Here is an 18,601-nt window from a genome sequence, read left to right on the forward strand (position 1 = left end):
TCTTATTCGCGGCATTATCATAATGCCATCGGCCGCTACGTGACAGGAAAGACGTATTATCGTGGCTCGTTCTGCTTTCCCGATCCTTCTCGCGAGCTTATCGTCCCTTTGCCTTAAAACGAATGCGAATTAACCGTGCTACCTCGTTGTTCCCTCAACAACGGCCACTTTCGGCGACGGAACAGGCATTGGATCGCGTTATATCGAGAATAAAATTGGGAAAATTTGATCGGCGTAGCTGGAGTACAATAGTTTAACGTTATCGACGCAGAAAATAATTGCGTCTGTAAAATAACGAAGTAGCTCGTTCGGATGGAAATATCGAACGAGAGGAATGGAAAATTCGACGGAAAGGCGATAGAAGAAAATAAAACAATATTATTCGCGGAGGGTGGCGTAATGGCGTGGAGTCTGAAAAAGTTGTACCACCCACTGTATACGCGAGAGGTATCATTTATACGCAACCGAGGGACCCTTCGAGCAAGCGTAGGTAGTTGTCGAAAACTTTGTTTGAAACGTTAGTGCACGCAAACGCTCCCTTTGCGTACTACGCTTGCTGCCAGATGAACTGCTACAACTTGGAAAGCCTGTCCCACTCGGTGTTTCCATTATCAAGCCCCGAATCCTTGAAATATACGCTTTCGTAAAACAGCATTAAAAGAGACTAAGACAGTCAGGATTACCTAAAAGGCGTTGCAAACGAGATACCTTTAATTCTTAACTGATTCTGTGGAGGACAAAGAAGAGGCCAAAATTCTTCGTAACGCTAAAAATATCAACTTGTCGACTAACATTCGTTATTAAAACCTCCTTTATGCACTACTTATCAACTACTATCCCCCCAATAAATTTCCAAACCTAACTGTTACCTCGCAATAAACTTCGGAACCTAACCACTACCACCAAGCCACAAACTTCATAAGCTTTTCCTAACCACCCAGTACATATTAGCCACGTTACATTAAACCAAGACGAATAGCAGCGAGAGGTGGCAGGCTTACATCGGTAGTTGCAAGAATTTTCAAAGAGTTTCCTCTCGGTAACGTCTAAACGCGTTGAATTCCTGTCGGCAGCTCCCGCAGGAACGAGAAAGGAAGCCGATGGTTGGCACAACGCCAGACGACACCTCCAACTTCTTTCTTCCGCTTGTACTCTACACACACGTACACCATGCGCACCGACTAGATACTAACAGTGGACGGTTTCTCTCCATCCAACAGAGGGCAAGTAATAATCCTAACTCGCGGGTTAGCCAGGCTTAATTAGAACAGGGGTTAGTGGCTGGCTGGTTATAGTCGCGGCTCCACTATTCGATACCGGCCACCTCGCTTCATTTTCCAGCCTTCCGACAGTGGAAGAAGCGGCTGTCTTGGTAACGAACGACCAGCCTGCAACTGATAACCCGCGAAGCGTTATTGCGCCAAAGTTAGCGTTCTAATATATAACGCTCCTGGATGATGGACGTGGTCTAAGGTGTACATTTCGTAGAACGTAATGGGGGAGCCAAAATTCGCTTGGCGAGATGGTATACACGCAGCTACGCTTTCGCTCGAATGTCTTAGGACACCTGTTCCCTTTACGATACGAGGTTCGAAAGAAACGTCGATACAAGTACGTGATAATTCACGTAAAAATACCAGAACGTTATCCAATCTTTGGATGTGACTGAAATCCAACTTCTCTGACGATAGCGTCGATAAAGCGCGGAAGCTTTGTTCGATATTTTAAAGAAACTCAATTTTGACGGTCACGAGACTTCAGCCCCGTTGTCCAAGAAACAAAGCACTCGAGAAAAAGGAGCAGAAAGTTGAAGAGGAAGAAGGAAGAGGATAGGATCCAAACAACGGAACCGGGACAAAACTGCGAGACAGCACGGATGAAGAAGCAGCTTGACCAGAAAGGAACAGTCGGAACCAAGATAGACGTCTTGGAAAGACTTGGGGGGGAAAAAGAAGATTGGAGAAAACTGGTGTCGTCCATTGAACGAATGCAAAAGAAAGTGGATCGTGGCTTGGTAGAGTGAACGATTCTCCTCCAATTGGGTAACAATGGCGCGAGAGTGTAGCCGAGTCGATCAATCGGTCTTTTTGCGACTCGTCGAAACGCGCAGCGATCGGATGGCGTCCGATAAAACGACCTGACACGCTCTCGAGGTCCGCGGCAAAAATGACCAGACACAAAGGAGGATCCTTTGTGCGCCTAGCGCAGACATAGGCGACGACGAATCTGACAAGGGGAGACAGCCGACACAAAGCGTGTTCTTTCGCGCTGGTAATAACTGCGCGCTCGCAAATTTCCACGATGCAACCCCTGCTGTGTGTTACATGACCTGCTTTCCCATGTTTTTATAACATTTCCACGGGGGTCAGTATGTTGCACGAGTTTCGGGGCAATTCGATGGCAGGGTTGGATTAGCGTTTTAGAATTGTGGAATTCAAATTCAGGCAAACTCGATGCGTTTGGTGATGGCAAAGCCGCTATAGTTTGGATAAAGCGTAGCTCGAGCTTACATGATGATTTTCCTAAAGATACTTTTTACCAAGACTATAAGTATCCATGAAATATAAGAACTTTTATTTATACAAGTATTGGAAGCTAGGTGTAAAGAGAAAATTCACTTACCTGTTTCGAAACGTTGCTCTCGGTGCAACTTCAGCAATTATGACAGACAGCTGCGATACGCAAGGAGCCATAACACACCATGCTATCCTTTATTTCTGAAACAAAAGAAATCGAAGACTCCGTTACAATTGAATCCAGTGTCACAAGCCTCCGCTACAGAACTTCCTATCTTTCTTTAATAAACGAAGAACCTACTCAACCTATTTCTAACTCCGAACATCTACTATCTTACACTCAGAATCTTCGAACAACGTCTACTATCGGATTGACCTATCAATTACCACGATAGGCTATTCTCTCCTTCGACGACACCAGAAGTCTAACCTGAATATTACCAAATCAGCCGCCTTTCTCCAAACAACTGACAGACCTAAATGAAAATCAAGGAGAAGTTCGTTTTCCATTTGGAGGAACCGGGTGAAACGATCGCGATAAAAGATGATAGGTCTGCCATTTTGGAATAATAAGATTTCTACAATTTTTCAGTCTATTCTTCTTATACGAAGTTTCAGGGACTTTCGGATGCCAGGAGTGTCACGGTCCTGGCTTAGACAGCAACTAGAGTTGCTCGCAGAACGTTCAAACATGTCGAAAGGACGAGGACAGCGAGTCAACATCAAAGGAGACACGTCGGTTCGAAACGGCTCGCGGATAGTTGAAACAAAAGGCGTTAAGAGGGAACAGGATGGAACGGAAAGCTCTGCCTAGTTTTTAAAGGGGTTAAGCGGGCCACGGTCCGACTACGGTGTCGCAGTTGAACGAACCCCGCCACTTTGGCGGGTCAGCTGATCCGCTTTGCGGTTTTACGGCTTCGAGACTACGCGATAACAATAAAGTGAACTCGTTCTTTGTCGCTCGCCAACCTATGAAATAACACGATGAAAATAAATAAGCGCGGATCTTGAGCCATTGACGAACTAGAAAAGTGTACTGTGTTTCTTCGTGTTTAATTTCGAGTAATGGCGCAATACTTTTAACGTACATAAAACGTATGTTTACGAGGCATTTGTGGTATTAAACAGAGGCACGTAAGCGGAGAAATTACTAGGAATTCGCGGTTATCCATTTGACGGAAGTTACATATTTTCCAACGCAGACTAGCTGACCCGCTTTCGTTTCGTTCCGTTCCGTCCAGCTTTCCTCCTTCCTCGCTTATCTTTCTCGTTTTCCCCTCTGTTGTTGTCCGCGGAATGCGCCTCGAATGCATGTTCCCAAGTTCGCGTGATTTTTCATCCCCCATTGCGACTATTGATTACTCTGCCTTTAGTTCCGCGCCTTTTTTTTCGCTCGCTCGCCTGTTTGGCCGCGATTGGGTTTGAAAAATGGGTGAGTGGAAACTGCTAGAACATTGCATCTACCTAGAATCGCTTTCTTGGGAAAGCATTTGTCTACACTTTCTTGACGTATCATCCATTTATTGCCATCCTTTTCAATAACAATGAAATTCCAGATAACCAGGTACTTTGATAAAATACGTAACCTCTGAAAAGATTCGAAGCTCTCCGTGTGCATCGAAATTAAAAACGCAGCCACTTTCTTTAAGATATCGCTATCGATCTTCAGGCAGAGCACAGGCCGTTTTCACAAAGCAAGCAACTCGAAATCGGCAGTCAGAAATGCCCATCGAAAGTCCGATGGAACGTGCTGTTGTTTCCCTTTTTCTACGCCCGTTCTTCAGATGCTGCAATCTCCGTCTAAAAAAACGAACAAATATTATACTATAATGCTGAACCAACGGCTTGACAAAACGTCGCCTGATTTAAGCACATGAGAAAATACAACAACTCATTCCAGGCGAAAAACAAAGCGCTTATCATATAAAAACACGTGATTTAGCTAACGCGCAGAAATCTCGACGATTCACAGGCATAATCTCAAGAGAGCAGGGTGACAGGGTTATCCTCGATGGATTAATACCACACGCGTCCTACCTGTCCGTGTTGGCGAAAAAATTTCGCTTAATTTCCTACTTGGCGTAGCGCGTACAAGGGTTGAAAAGGCGAAAGGAATGCCGCGACGGCAGAAATGGACGAGCGAGATGAGCCGAGCTACCAGCTACAGGTACTAATTGCTTTAACGAGCAGTGGGTGCGGCCGCTTCTATAAAATTTTCTCTGTGACGTTCCAAGGCGCCAGGCCAGCTGCGAGCCCGACCCATCCTGGCCGCGAGTAAAAGATGGCCAGGCGGGATGAAAAAGAGGCATGTGAGGGACGAGAGTGGTGTGGGATGGTTGAAAGACTGGAAAGATAAGGAAGACCGTGAACGCTACGATGAAAATAGGATTGTTCCAACAGATGTAAGCACTGGAGGGTTAAAGATTGATTTCTGCGGATGAATCTGTCGTTGGGGGTTCCACGAGTCTGGTCATAACAAAGATAAGAGCCATGTGTCTATAACGTTGTAGACATAATTCCGAAATTTCCTGTTTCACAGCCTTCAGAGGATTTATCACACGGGTCAGGCACACCGATTGTTTAGGTAGATCAGACATTTTATGGTTTATCAGGATATTCAAGAGTTCTGATTATCCTGGCTTCGAATATGAGTAGATTCGTCCGTATTCATTTTCGTTCAAATATTTGTTTTCTCTCTTTCGTTTAATCAATAGAACATCTTAATCGTCGATAGCGCCAATGCTTGCTTGAAACGTCTAATTCGAAACTCCACAAACGCCGGATTGCCAATTCGTCTACGACTTTAACAAGCCCTATCATCTCGCGGCAGACTTTACCAGGACCGATTCCAAAGTATCCAATCGCAACGTGGTCATCCTTGACGTGGAAACGAATTTTCCACGCTTCCAGTCGTTTTTCCATCGATGCCTTTCAACCTTCAGTCAAGCAGAATTAACCTGGGTCAACGTAGCAGCTGCATTAAATCCGTTGGCCCTGAGCTTCGCAACGCCGGTCGTCGACGCTCAGAGTGCATTACTATTAGCAAGCTGAGGCAAGGAGGAAGAGAATGACGCCTAATGGTCATACAAGCCCGGTCTCTGGACTTCTCCGTCGAATTTCCAGCTCTTCTATCAGCGTTGCTCTGGCCCTTTTTTTGAACTAGCCTGCTTCGCTCGTGCTTGCCTTTCCAACCCCGTTTCCATCTCTTCCCGCTTTTTCGTCTTCGTGCTATCGTCATTTTCTTCCTCCGTCTGTTTATCTTCTCCTCTCCCTCCAAGCCCCGTTTTTATCCAGGCCACATTTCATACTCGCCAATTTTTTCTTCCTCGCCACCTGTTATTTCTCTCTTCCTCTCCCTTCCTCTTTGTTCAGTTTCGTTATTCTTCGCCATGCTATTTTTGTTGCGCCGCGTTTTTACCACCGACGATGTTTAGTCTCCCATGTTCGCCCCTGTGTTCCGTCTGTTTTTACGAACGTACTCCTCGTTCCTTTTTCGAATTCCTGCTTCGTGCACTGTTCAGTGATATTTTATCCGTCGGGAAAAAGCACAAAGCTTTTAATTTATCGAAATCATTCGGCCGGTAAGATTTACTGACTTCGTTTCACGTGGTTTGACTCTTAGGCAAAGTGTTTGACAAGTTGCAAGACACACGTAGAAAATTGTGTTTGCGAGAATATCTCTTTCTGCTTTCCGATCTATGAAAACGGTCAATGTGGCTTCTGAACCGCTCAATTAGCTGCGATTTGTACGATAAAGTTATTTAATTAAATTCTCATCCTCGGGTTTCTTTAAAAGGAACGTATTTCGCGATCAACCGCTCGGAAACGAGGCAGCAGCACGGCTTTGAATTATTTAAACAGAGATAAATCCCCGTTGGTCGTTCGCTTGTCATCTTCACAAAAGAGCTCACGCACACGCTTGCTCGCGGTACTGAAAGCGACTCACTCCCAAGAAGAATTCCTCGTTTTGTCTTCTGTTTCTCATTTCCCTTCTTTCTACGCTCGTAACTCTCCCTTTCTTCTTATATAAGCCGATCCCAGCCAGCGGATATACGAACACCATAAAGCAGATCACAATGGCGTCCCTATCACCATCACGTGGTGTAATAACGAATCATGATGGCGGTGGCGTTTCAATCAGCTGATTTGGCACGCGTGCCTCTCTCCTATCTTCGTTACGATCGGAACAGCCTCTGTGAATTATTGGACGATACTGCAACAACCGGTTCACAAATTTCTAGGAATTTCTCTGACCGAGAGAAACACGGAGCTTGAAGATTCCTGTTTCGTTTCGGGTAACTGTAATTTTTCCTAACAATTTTAATTAGCGTAGACGTGCATTTTTGCTGCCTCTTTTATTTTCACGTTGCATTGTTAGTATTATTCTATCGAAGTTTCTCTTCGTATAAATTTTCAGGAGTTCTTTTCTATTGAAAATATCCGAGATAAGATCAAAATGTCTGGATGAAAAGAAATTTTTCTAATTAAGGAACCTTCCAGATTCGAAGATATCGAAAAGAAGCGATAAAATTTCAGAGATCGAGAAATCTAACAATTCTTATGAATATTTCAAGCAATATCCAAGAATTATTTCATAAAGATTTTTCGAGATGGAATCCGAATAGCTGGTTCCAAAGGAATTGTTCGCGCGTCAGAAACCGAAGATTTCAAAGAGAAATCGTACAATCGTAGAAACCGAAAAATCTAAAAATCCTTATAAATATTCGAACCAGCCGTCACGAGCTATTCCACCGAACCTTTCCAAGATAAATTCAAGATATCTCGTTCCAAAGAAATTTTTCAAACGAAAGAACCTTACAGATCAAAGATTTGAAAGAAAAATCATCGGAACGAGGAAAGAACAATGTGAAAAAAGCGAAGAAACGAGGTGCTCGTTGAACAAGACCGAATGGAGAACCGGCAAGTGTATCCATCATGGCACATCGATAATATTGTGGCAGTTGCTTGTTATTGGGGCCAACGTCGGGTTTCAATCGGCTGATTCGCGCTACCCACGCCATCGTCTGTTATCGATTTCGACACAAACACCGCGCAGATACGTTAACGGTCTCGTTTCTGCTAATGGACGCGCAGCACGTGTTTCGTCTGCGCTCATTATCATCCGAAACGCGCCGCGCAATAACCCCAGCACTCGTTAGTAAGGTCAGAGCGCATTAATTGGCAGACCTGAGATCCCAGGAAATGACGTAGAAGATTCTGATTGAGAACCATGTTCTACCATGGATCTGGTACGATCGCTGCCGAAGGTTTCATCGAAATAATGAAATATTCAACGACGTCGCGAGTATCGAGAAGTGAAATTTCTATAAATTTCTACGAATCTGTAAATCCTGTAAAATGCCCTGTAAACTTGTTCCAATTTTCCAAGAGAATTCCATTAAAAATGTTTGGTTCGTTAGTGGAAAGTGTGGTAGTCTGTGAGTCGAAGATTCGGAGGTGGCAAAGGGATGAAAGGGCCGAGGGCCTGCACAGAGGCACGTCGCATTGTATCGTAATGGAGATTGAATCGACAATCTGCAAAGAAAAACGCCCAAAACACGTCTGCAAACATCTTGAAACAGGGGTCATGTGGCAATCGAGTTTGCCCGACGAAGAAAAGGACAAGACTGGAAGAAGCAGGGGGTGGTCTCTAGTTAGAGTGACTATTTACGCCATTAGCCGTCTAACCACAGCGAAGGGGGACCGGGAACGGTGGCTTTGTGTTATTCAGTCGGGTACCGAGCCACGTTCAGCTTAAATGGCCTCTTCCGCTCTTTCTCCATCCCCCTGGCTTGATAGAGGCCTTTTAAAAGCCACGGGGGTGAGAAAGAGGCCTGGCTGCGCGCTGCACAAGCTCTCTGCTCGCATGCACGTGCAACCAAACTCCCCATACTTCCGATAAAGCGTGCGTTCAACGATCGCGATCGGGTAATAAATAATGCGATCAGAATGTTCGGCTGTTGTTCTTCTGTTTGACTAGAATAGGGTGACTTTGGGTGGGGGGAGGGGCACGTTGCGGGGGGTTGGACGAGTGTTTCGGTCAGAATTGAGGTTAAAGGGAATACGTCTGCGGCTAACGTGTTTGCTGATCGTGGGATTAGGCTCCTGCAGGCGTTTAAGCGGAAGGGTTGTCGCTTCGCTTCCTGTTTTGCTTCCGACATTCATCGACCTGGAATAAAGGGGCGTTTTAAAAAGTTGCATTAACCTGTTAACCGTCTCTGATCCATACAGAAACTTTTCCGATTACTATACTTGTAGCTTTTATGATATTTTTAACGTATAAAACAATTCTCTAGAAAAGTTCTAGTAAGCGTATACATTTTTGCATAAATATCCGGTGTGCAATAATTACGCAACCGTTAAAATACTACTTCCATCGATCGAGCCCATGAAAGAGGAAACGATCGAAGGAACAACGAGCTCCCAGTGGACCAGAACTTGAGAAAACGGTTTCATCGGTGACTCGAAAAATAATATATCGATGCCACCTACGCGGTGGTGACAGCCACATACGAGGTTCAGTCTCGCGAGACTTACCTGGGCAAACGTCGACGGCGTCTTCGCGATCGGTCGAACGTGGTTTCAGACTGTACGCCCGAGTTTCCACGCAACATTCGGAAGAAAGTTACGGACAGCGGAACATCGATATCGACGGGGAACTGTTAAGTTTCACTGAAGGCAAACAGTGAAAAGCTACGCTACACCCGGGGACCGAAGATTCGCTTTATGGCCTCTCGGTGCAATTTGAATCCAGGGAAGAACGTTTGAACGAAACGATTTCGCGGCGTACAGACGAGCTGACAGCTGAGCAAATGGCTGTTACAGTTATAGCTGGACAGGAATATATGAATTCCTGAGGGACAGCCGTTTATGGTGTTCCTTCTTTGAAGAATGGCCGGACGTCTCTGAAGTTACCAGCCTGGTTGCCGCCCGCTAGGAGGCGGGTCTGAATGTTTCGGGGGGCTGCAAATGGACATCTAATTAGGTATGGAATTGGATTTTTGGGTTCAAACGATGCTTTGCTTTGGTAGGAACGCGTTTAATGAAAATGTGATATAATTAGAATTCATATACTATTGACAAAGCTTGAGGTGCAGATCGTACTTTAAACGACCTTTATGCAAATTCATATTTTGTTAGAAATAATTGACTCGACGCGATAGTTATTAAAATATTTCTCAGCTACAATATAAATACTAACAAGTATCAGATACTCGACAAGAAACCTATTTCATTAAAAGAATGACGTAATCCGAGTAGTAATTATAAACGAGCTACGATCTCTATCATCTTTAAATCCCTTTAAATATTTCAAAGCCCATCAACGTTTATATTAAAAAGAGCAAAAGATAGTTTAATTACATGCAAGGTAAGTTGTGGTTCAAATTTCCCTGCTCTCGATAAGAGACTCAAACAACCTTCCATTACCGGCAGAAATATAATCGAAACTACTTTCAATAACAAACTTGGAAAGGCGGTTCGTCGTAAGCTGGCATTAAAATCTGTTTTCCCGCCCCGTATCGCAGATCTTCGCATTTAAAAATCGCGTGCAGATGCAGGCCAGCGTGCAGCCGCGATTCCACCGCCCCTAACGATCCGTTATTACTTTGATAAAGTACATAAACATACCGCCAGAGGGCTGGCCGCAGCTTTTTTACTCCCACCATCGCCGTAGAATGAAACATAACCTCAAAAAACGCGAATAATCGCATTTCTGCGCTGAATCGTCGTTCCTTTGATCGATAAATGCGTTTCTTTTGTTCCCGCGAAGCAACGAATATCGTCCGAATATGAAGAATTTTGTGAATTTTCACCTGCATCGATAAACGATTACAACAAGCTTCGTTTCTTTCCAAACATATATAAAATATCCTTCTTTCGCATTTGGCAGAGAATGACGAAATATTTCAGCGAATGACGAAAATGTCGTTTCTCGTTAACGATATTCAACGATTTTCGAAGCGCGGTTATAAATCAATCCACTTCTTGGAGATTTTTACGTTTTCTATTGGACAGGTGGTAGCATTGGCCAGGCAGTTCGTCGATTATGGCCCCGTTATGACGTCTATCTTCCTCGTACCGTGCTGTCGGTTTCTAGGAGGACGCTAATAAAAAAGTTTCGCTTGTTGAAAAAGTTTGACTCGCAAGAGATGTTCTGCGTGTTCATTTGGGATGTTCTGCGGATTGAATTCACTCTGAATACTTTGTTACAACTTCCCTGAGAGCTGGCTTGTGATAGGAATAATTAGAGACTACATGTTCTTCGGAAAACGATGCTAATAAAAAACAAAGTCATCGAACTTTACACATAAAAAAGAAAAACGTGTAAAGATGCTAATTCTTCGAATCATCGAGCCTACGTACACCGAATAATAAGACCAAAAAATGCAAATTTTTAATTGCAAAATGCTGGGACGAGTTGCTTTCCTTTTCCTGGGATTGCTGAACCCTTTGGCTTCTGCCGGGTCGATTCACAGTGGCGAATGGACGACGACAGAGACAGAAATATAATTGTTTGCAAACTAATCTGTCCCGGTGGCGAGTTAAACGGCACGCATACGTGCACACATGTGCAGACAAGCCAACACACCGCACTGTAGCAACGGCAGGAGTGCCAACTACAGAATCGGGACAAGGGATCATGGCCCGGCAACTGAACACGCCATATCGCGGCCCTGGATGAAGGCAGGCGCACAATTAAAATTTACCGTCGCATAACCACGTCTATCCGTTTCTAGCTTGCGCGCAATTGCGTTTCGCTTCGCATACGGAAGATCTTGGCCCCAAAAACTTGCTAGATAGATAAATTTCTTCGTTGAGTTAACCTATGTACACTTTAGGTATTGCAAGTCCAAAAATGAACAAGATGTATATCTTTCTTTAATCGTGGTGCACATCATCAAAGTTTTCTATGACAAACGTACAATTTATGCGAGTCACCGTACATAATAAAACAAAAACCATTAAAATGTCACTCTGCTTCTGTCATTCCAAAGACTATCCTTAAATTACGAACGTATCTACGTACATCTCAAGTTCAGATCGAGAGAAACAACACTTTCACGCATGGGAAAGAAGCAAACAGATAGACCGAGCACGCGGGCTAAATTAATTAAACCCGGTAGGCTGCACGAGCGTTTCAATTGACTGACGTCCAACTAATTTTCGATGAATTCCTCGTTGTTGCACGCGCGTTCCTCGGCTGATGTTAATAACGCCGCGCGTTTCCGAACATTCCCTGACTGCGTATAATGATAACCATTTCGTTCCACACGCACGCATACACACGTACACACACAGTAGCGAGAGAAAGAGAGGGAGAGAGAGAGAGAGAGTGGTTCGAACAGTTGCGAACAATTTGAATAATGAAAGTTGAAACGACTGAGTCTGGGAGCGCCACGGACAAATAAAAATGCCGTTTCGTCGAGCCTCGAGATTTCGAATTTACGAAATTACGCCGGCATGGCCAGTTTTGGCTGAGTTTCAATTTCAACCGGCGGCCACACGAAATAATTTCATTGCTGCTCCCGCTGGTTTTATTGCTCGGTGACATCCAGTCGCTAATACGTGGGGGCCATCTAGTAAAAGTGTGACAATTTCCTGCGGATAGGTTACATTTGGTGGAATGTCCGAGGTGATGGCTGTAGGATGATGGTAGGACACGACATTAGAGTAGGAATGCGTGTGTTTCAGATTCACAGATCGTTTGTTTAGGCAAAGGTAGCGGAAGCTTGCCCCGTCGAGCGGAAATGCTAGATAGAAGCTATCACCAGATATATAGAAGCTGGTGTTCGCCGTTCGCGGAAATCGACGAAGTCGTTAGTGAAATTGCGCTATAATACACGACAAATTTTGATAAAAATACCCGCGCAAACGAACGATCGATAATTTCAGAAATTCCAATTCCGTTATAATGTAAATTCAAGTTGATTCCAAGTTCTAATACGATCAGAACAAACGAGTCTCGTTGCGGTGCTGATGAAATTTCACGTTGTCTGTTGAAATACCTTTATGAACCGGTGTGTATGCGCAATTTCCTTACACCGTGTACGAGGAAAAATTAATCAGCAAATATAGCGGCAACATGGACCACGCGGCGTCTTCTGATAATCTAAGGATCCCTGGATGATACCGATATCGCAATTCCTGCTGGTTCACGTTCCCTTTCGCGTTATGCGATCTGATATCGAGTAATCTTACGAGCACGGCACTAGGTAATATGACATTCACGAGACACGTGACTAATGCAATAACGCGTGCTGGAGGGGAGAGCATCGGTATGAAAGCTTCTGGAAACTACATGCTAATTACACGGAAATTAGAATTTAGATTAGCCGAATGCTATTTCTGACGCAGCACCCGCTGTTTCGCGGGCCAATTAGCTCGAGCGAATTCCACGCCAGGGAAAATTCAATGTTAATGCCAGCCCCCGCTGCAAATTTCGCCTGTCTGCGCTACTTAGTTTTATTTAGAACGGAACGAGGGGAAATCAAGATGGCACTGACATTGAAATCGTTTCCAGCGATGACAAAGAAAAAAGTATTTCGTAGGAGAAATTTATTCTTCTTCGTACGGCAGTTAAAAACGTTGGTGCTTTGAAAAATTCTAACGTCCGGATGATTGTATAACTTTAGTTAATGTAGCGTGGTTCGAATTAAAATGTCATTAAAAAAAAGTAAAAGCTTTTAAGTATTCTACTGTAATACCTAAGTTACCCTGACCAATCCTAATCCCGTAAGATAGAATAGCGAAGAAATTATAGTAATTAGCCGCACATGATCAAGAATTAGGTTCAACTGAAACTAGGTTGAGATTAGGTCACTAACGGAATCTGTGCAGTAAGACAACGTTGGTAAATGTCGAATTTGGTTAAACTCAGTTATGTATAGATTAAACCAGAATGGCTAGAAATTGGCCCCCTGCATTAGACTACACGAAACGAAGCTCACATTAGACCAAGATCAGTGCGAATTGGGACAAAGTTCGCGTTTCTACGATCGAGTTAGGCATGAATTAGGCGAATGTTACGGAATTTCGGTCGGTGAAACGATAGTAATTTTTGATAGGCCTGTGTGGATTAATGTTAGACTAGATGAGGTTAGAACTAACGTCTAAGTGTATATTAAGCTAATAAGAAAGTTAGGATAGACCGACACAGTGAACTAAGTCGGAATTAATATTAAGTCTGTGATAAGTTCTACTAAGTTAATATTAGGTTAACACCACAGTTTGAATTTACGAGGAACAAAGGTTGTATCAGTGGATATTGCACCTACGTAGCCAATTTAGCTAATTATACTTATTGTTAGATTCAATATAAAGTTTCGTTGCGCACTAAAATCTACGATAATAAAACCTCTGCCGTTCTGCTATAATAATGGCCTGTCAACGCAAATATAAAACGTAGCATAGAACGTGTAATTATTCGCTACCGATTCCTCCTATGTTTGCAATAAATACCTGGCAATTTCTATATACGTTTTCAGGATGGAATTCAAACTTTACCAATATAATTATCCGAATTGTGTTTCATCGTTATGCTAATGAAATTCAAAATGTTTCGTACAAAGCTCATACAACGTAGATATAAAATTTTCTGTGATGGATGTTACACGATAATTACACACAAAATCAGAAACTCGGCCGAGAACATTTGCATTGAATAAAAACGCAACTCGTTACTCGCTTGGAAACCAATTCCACTGTAACAACAAGCCATAGCCAGTGAAATTACCTCTTTCATCGGGTCTCGCGAGAAAAACGAAGAACAATCATGAAATCTCTCTCGCACTGTAAAACAGAAAAAAGAAAGCAGATAACGAGAGGGAAGAAGACGAAAGGAAAATAGCATTTTACGAGGCTAAACGTTTTCCATCGTTGGGACGAGCGCGTTGACTCTGGCGCTCGCGCGGCCGCGCACGGCAACAAAGGCGAGATTTCAGGAAATTTGCGCGCGCGCAAAGCTGCCGCACAAAGAATCCCAGAAGTTTGTTTCGCTGCTTAGAATATTTCAAGCTTCGTGAAAGGGGCAGGATATGTCTCTTTCTTTTTCATCGTGTGCCACGAGAAGTCAGGAATTAAATGCGGCGAGCGTTTCGCGACCACCCTCGTTTTTCATCCCTCCAACCCCTTTGCGCTCGCGCTGTCCCTTTCCGCGCCGTCTGCCTTTCTTTCTTTCTCCCCGGCCTTTTCTAGCCGACTCTCGTATTTAGGAAATTGCTAGCTCGGCTGCTCGAGTAATCGAGTGTTATTTTAAGAGCCAGTGCAATTAACGCTCTCACCGGTTACCCATGCAGCGAGCGTAATTCTGCCAGGGGGATCGCGAATATTTTTAACCGACTGCTCGGCCGCCACAGAACGAGGTAAGAATTTCCTCGACCATCTTGTTGCACGGATAAACGCGTACACGGCAGCTCATAAATATGGAAAAACTTTGTTCGATTCAATATTAGGCAGAATATTAGCAGAATTAATGGCGAACTAAAGATCAGAAGCGATATTTCCTATCTTCTCGCGGAATCGTTCCTTGGATTTCCTTGGATTACTATAGGATTGCTTTATTCATCGTTTGATAATCGTCTCAAAGTTAAATCGCTCTTCGTTAGTTGGCTGTCTTTGTACAATTTATGCAGCGGTTTTGGCGTTTTACGTTAAAGCACTTGCCCCGCTCATGGATTAGTGGTTCTTCCTGCTAGCAAATTTATGCATTCATCTAGAAGCCCCCTTTGAGGAATCTCAACATCGCGTTCAGCGCGTTTTATCTGACCTCATCTTCAACATCGATTAACAAACCTTCATAGAAATGCACTACTGCTACGTTTATCAAAAGTTACAGTACAGTGAATATCATACGCGAATATTTACATGCGCGCGAATATGGAAGAAGATTAATGCGTGGCGGTTCGTAACGTATGAAAATATCCAGAGTGTCGTAAAAGTCTTTGAGAATTTTTCCATTTACAGTGCATCTTCCAAGTAGCTAATCTGTCGAAGATTCTGCTGTTAGAAGCAACTGTCGAATCGATCGTAAAATCGAGAACTTCTCCGATCTTCGATGCGTTCGTCGAAGAAAGGGAAACACAGGTGCAACTACTGGGACACTTTTCTGAACCGATCTCACCTTTGAAAATTGTTGCATCGACTTCACGCATGGCTCAACGTTTAACAAAAACCCCGTAGCGGTCTCCCAAGGAGGAACAATTATTCTTGGAACAAAGGGTGCCAGGGGGCCTCTAGCAACGATCATAACGCGATGAAAGAGCATTCGTGGAACTTGCTCGGTCAGGCTAAAAACAAACATCAGCCAGTTGGACAATAAAAAGCAGAAGCCAGACAGCTCGCAAGAAGCGTGTTAAGCGGTTGTCCTCGAGCAGACCCGTGCCATAAAATGGCACAGGCTATGGAGAATTAACAAGGCGCGGCCGAGTGCGCGAGTGGTTGCACTTCGCGCCTTCGTAGGCCGCCTTTTCACAAGCTAGGCTTTTACCAGGCCAGCACAGTCGAACGGTGACGATTTTTAGATGGCCCTCGACGCGAGCGCTTCCTCGCGTTAATTAACTAATTACACCGCGCCGGACAGCGACGAGGCGTGCGAGCACTTGCTTTTTCGAGCTGTCTTCTGACAGACTACTATCTCTCTCCTTCTGCCTCTGCCAGCTGCCAGAATGAAACTTGAGGGTAGTGTGTTTTTAGATATACTTTTGCGAGTTGGCGATTGATAGGGGAGATTGCACGGTAATTCAAGCTGTTAGTGGATCGTTGAAATTTAAGAATTGAAATTTTTGATAACGTCGAGAAATGAAACGGTAAACGAAATTTGTACTTTTTTCCGGCAACGTTTTAAAACGAAATGTTCGCGGAACGAAGCGTGTTTTCAACAGAACCCACATGTTATTTGCATAGTATCAGCTTTTTGTAGCCATACACGTACTACTGCATGACGCGAAATTTAATATTTTTTGAACCTAGTCAGTTAATGTAAATACGGTGGTGTACAAATATTTTTCGTAGCTGCTCTATACATTCCACTCGAACATAACCTCGAAATTAAATCCGTACGATCACGACGAATACCCTCGGACTAGTTTAGCAATCTTCTCGAATCACTCGCTACAGTTTACCTTATAGGGTTAAAATACGAGTCTCGAAATCGGCCAAACTGGCCATACACAAAGGAGATGGTGCAAAAACTAACCTAGAAATCGTTTTTCGCGTGGTGCGCGTTTTCGGAATTTCACCGATGTGACCGAAACCGATAATCATTTAATCGGGTCGCTGCTATAATAGTCCATTGCTTACAGAATTTTCCCTTTTCCGTGTGCTGACCTGGCTCTGGGTGTCGTTCGCCGCGAAAATTGCGGAAATGTTGGGAAACGAACGGTAATGGCTCGTAAAGTGGGCTGCGATTATCAGGATTTATGAGAACGTCGCGTTTTAACCCTGCCAAAATCTCGTTGCTATCCTTTGTACCCGCGGCGTTTTTCTTCCTGGTTGCAATTAAAAATGGCACGGTTTTTAAGTGTCCCATTTCGCTACTAATTCTCCCTCTCTGTAAAACCGTGCTGTTTCTCGCTCGTAAATTTCGAAATTCTCGCATGTGTTACCGTATCGCGTAATAAAGCCTAGATCCCGGCATTATCTTGGTTTTCTCATTTGTTCGTCCTTCTTTTGGACAGATTGCGATCATACGTGTTTTTCGTTTAATACATCAATTTTTTGATATTCCTACCGAATGTACAGACTGCTTTAATTGATCGAAAAAAAGTGTTAATTTCGTGTGAAAAGGTAGTAAGTAAATCGAATACACGGAATCAAACTTTTTGTTTTAAGAAAATTGACTTTAAACGAGATATGAATTTGCATAAATATCTGCAGTTAATTAATATTCCTTGTTTAATCTTTGCGTGTATTGTTCATTCAACCATCTCCTCTTTCGCTCTTCGCATTGTCTCGTTACCCTTATTCCTCGTCGTCCCCTCGTGAAACACTCGTGAACCATTCCTGACACAAAGCCTCTGGGAAGCGCCAATGGAAACCTGGCGGCAGCGATTAAAGCGATTGATAAACAGAGGCGTCTAAATGAACGTCGTGCGTTCACGAACGATGCCATCTCCTCGATTTCGACTCGATTTGAGTTCCGTTGTTCGGCAGATACAACGCCTAAGGACCTGGCAACCGGGCGAGCAACGACGCCCAGAGCGCGGCGTCTTCAATATGGCGCTTTCAATTTTCTCCATTTAGCCTCTAACGAAGAGATGACCCGCGCCAGAGGGCGGCATAGAGCAAGTCCTTGACACAGACGTGCCTTTCCTCGCCACTTCCACTTTCGGCGCCAATTTATCAAACGGTCGACGATCGATGTTTTCATCAAATTTTTCCCTTCATCGATTCGGTAATTGGGCAATAGAATTATTACATTCGCTGAAATGACAGATTCTAGATCGTGATTAGGTTGATCGTTGCATCAACACTAAACCTGCCGACACTTCGTGTACACCTATTTCTATCGTGTGCAGCCAAATTAACCGGTGATTAAAGAAGCAATAGTTCTTATGATTTAACTTAGATAATGGTTAATTTATAACTAAATGTATATAAAATGATGAACTTTCATAATATTTCGTCCAAATTTACTTTGGTTTAATTTCAATTATAGACTTAAATAGAATTATACTTTTATTCATATGGAGATATATCTTATTCAACTTTGCTGCATTTTGTACAAATTATCTTATTATCAAATATACATTTGTCGCATACATATTTCCCGTATCTTAAACAAATTTTCGTAATTTTGTAACCTTTACAGCTTTTTACTTGACAAGTTTTTTATACCAATGAATCTGAACTTGTTGATAGTTTCATTGCATTGTCTTTTCCCCGCAATTCTTTATATAAAAGTAATGTATGCACCAAGTTTATAAGAATTTTATGAATTCTCCATAAATCTGCCCCATACTGTACATGCCACTGCAAATTTATTATCACACACACTGGTTTCTATCTCGAGCTCCATCACACCCAATAAATTCCAATCAATCCTCGTCCATCCAAAGAACCTATCTATCCGCTGGTCTTTCTCGACA

General features: G+C 43.4%; 1 protein-coding gene across 3 annotated transcripts in view; it reads right to left on the reverse strand.

Moving 5' to 3' along the window:
• Positions 1–18,601, reverse strand: part of LOC122576788 — a 314,658-nt gene that overhangs the window by 255,056 nt on the left and 41,001 nt on the right. Inside the window, exons 2-3 of one of the 3 annotated variants that reach the window (XM_043747563.1) lie at positions 4,103–4,316; positions 2,623–2,717 (exon numbers count right to left, since the gene is read on the reverse strand). The exons of 1 other annotated variant lie outside the window; for it this stretch is intronic. The gene's annotated coding sequence lies outside the window, so the exon portion shown is untranslated. The remainder of the gene's footprint in view (positions 1–2,622; positions 2,718–4,102; positions 4,317–18,601) is intronic. One more of the 3 variants, XM_043747562.1, reaches the window with a different exon arrangement.

The sequence above is a fragment of the Bombus pyrosoma genome, linkage group LG16, assembly GCF_014825855.1.
Source record: "Bombus pyrosoma isolate SC7728 linkage group LG16, ASM1482585v1, whole genome shotgun sequence".
Taxonomy (NCBI): Eukaryota; Metazoa; Arthropoda; class Insecta; order Hymenoptera; family Apidae; genus Bombus; species Bombus pyrosoma.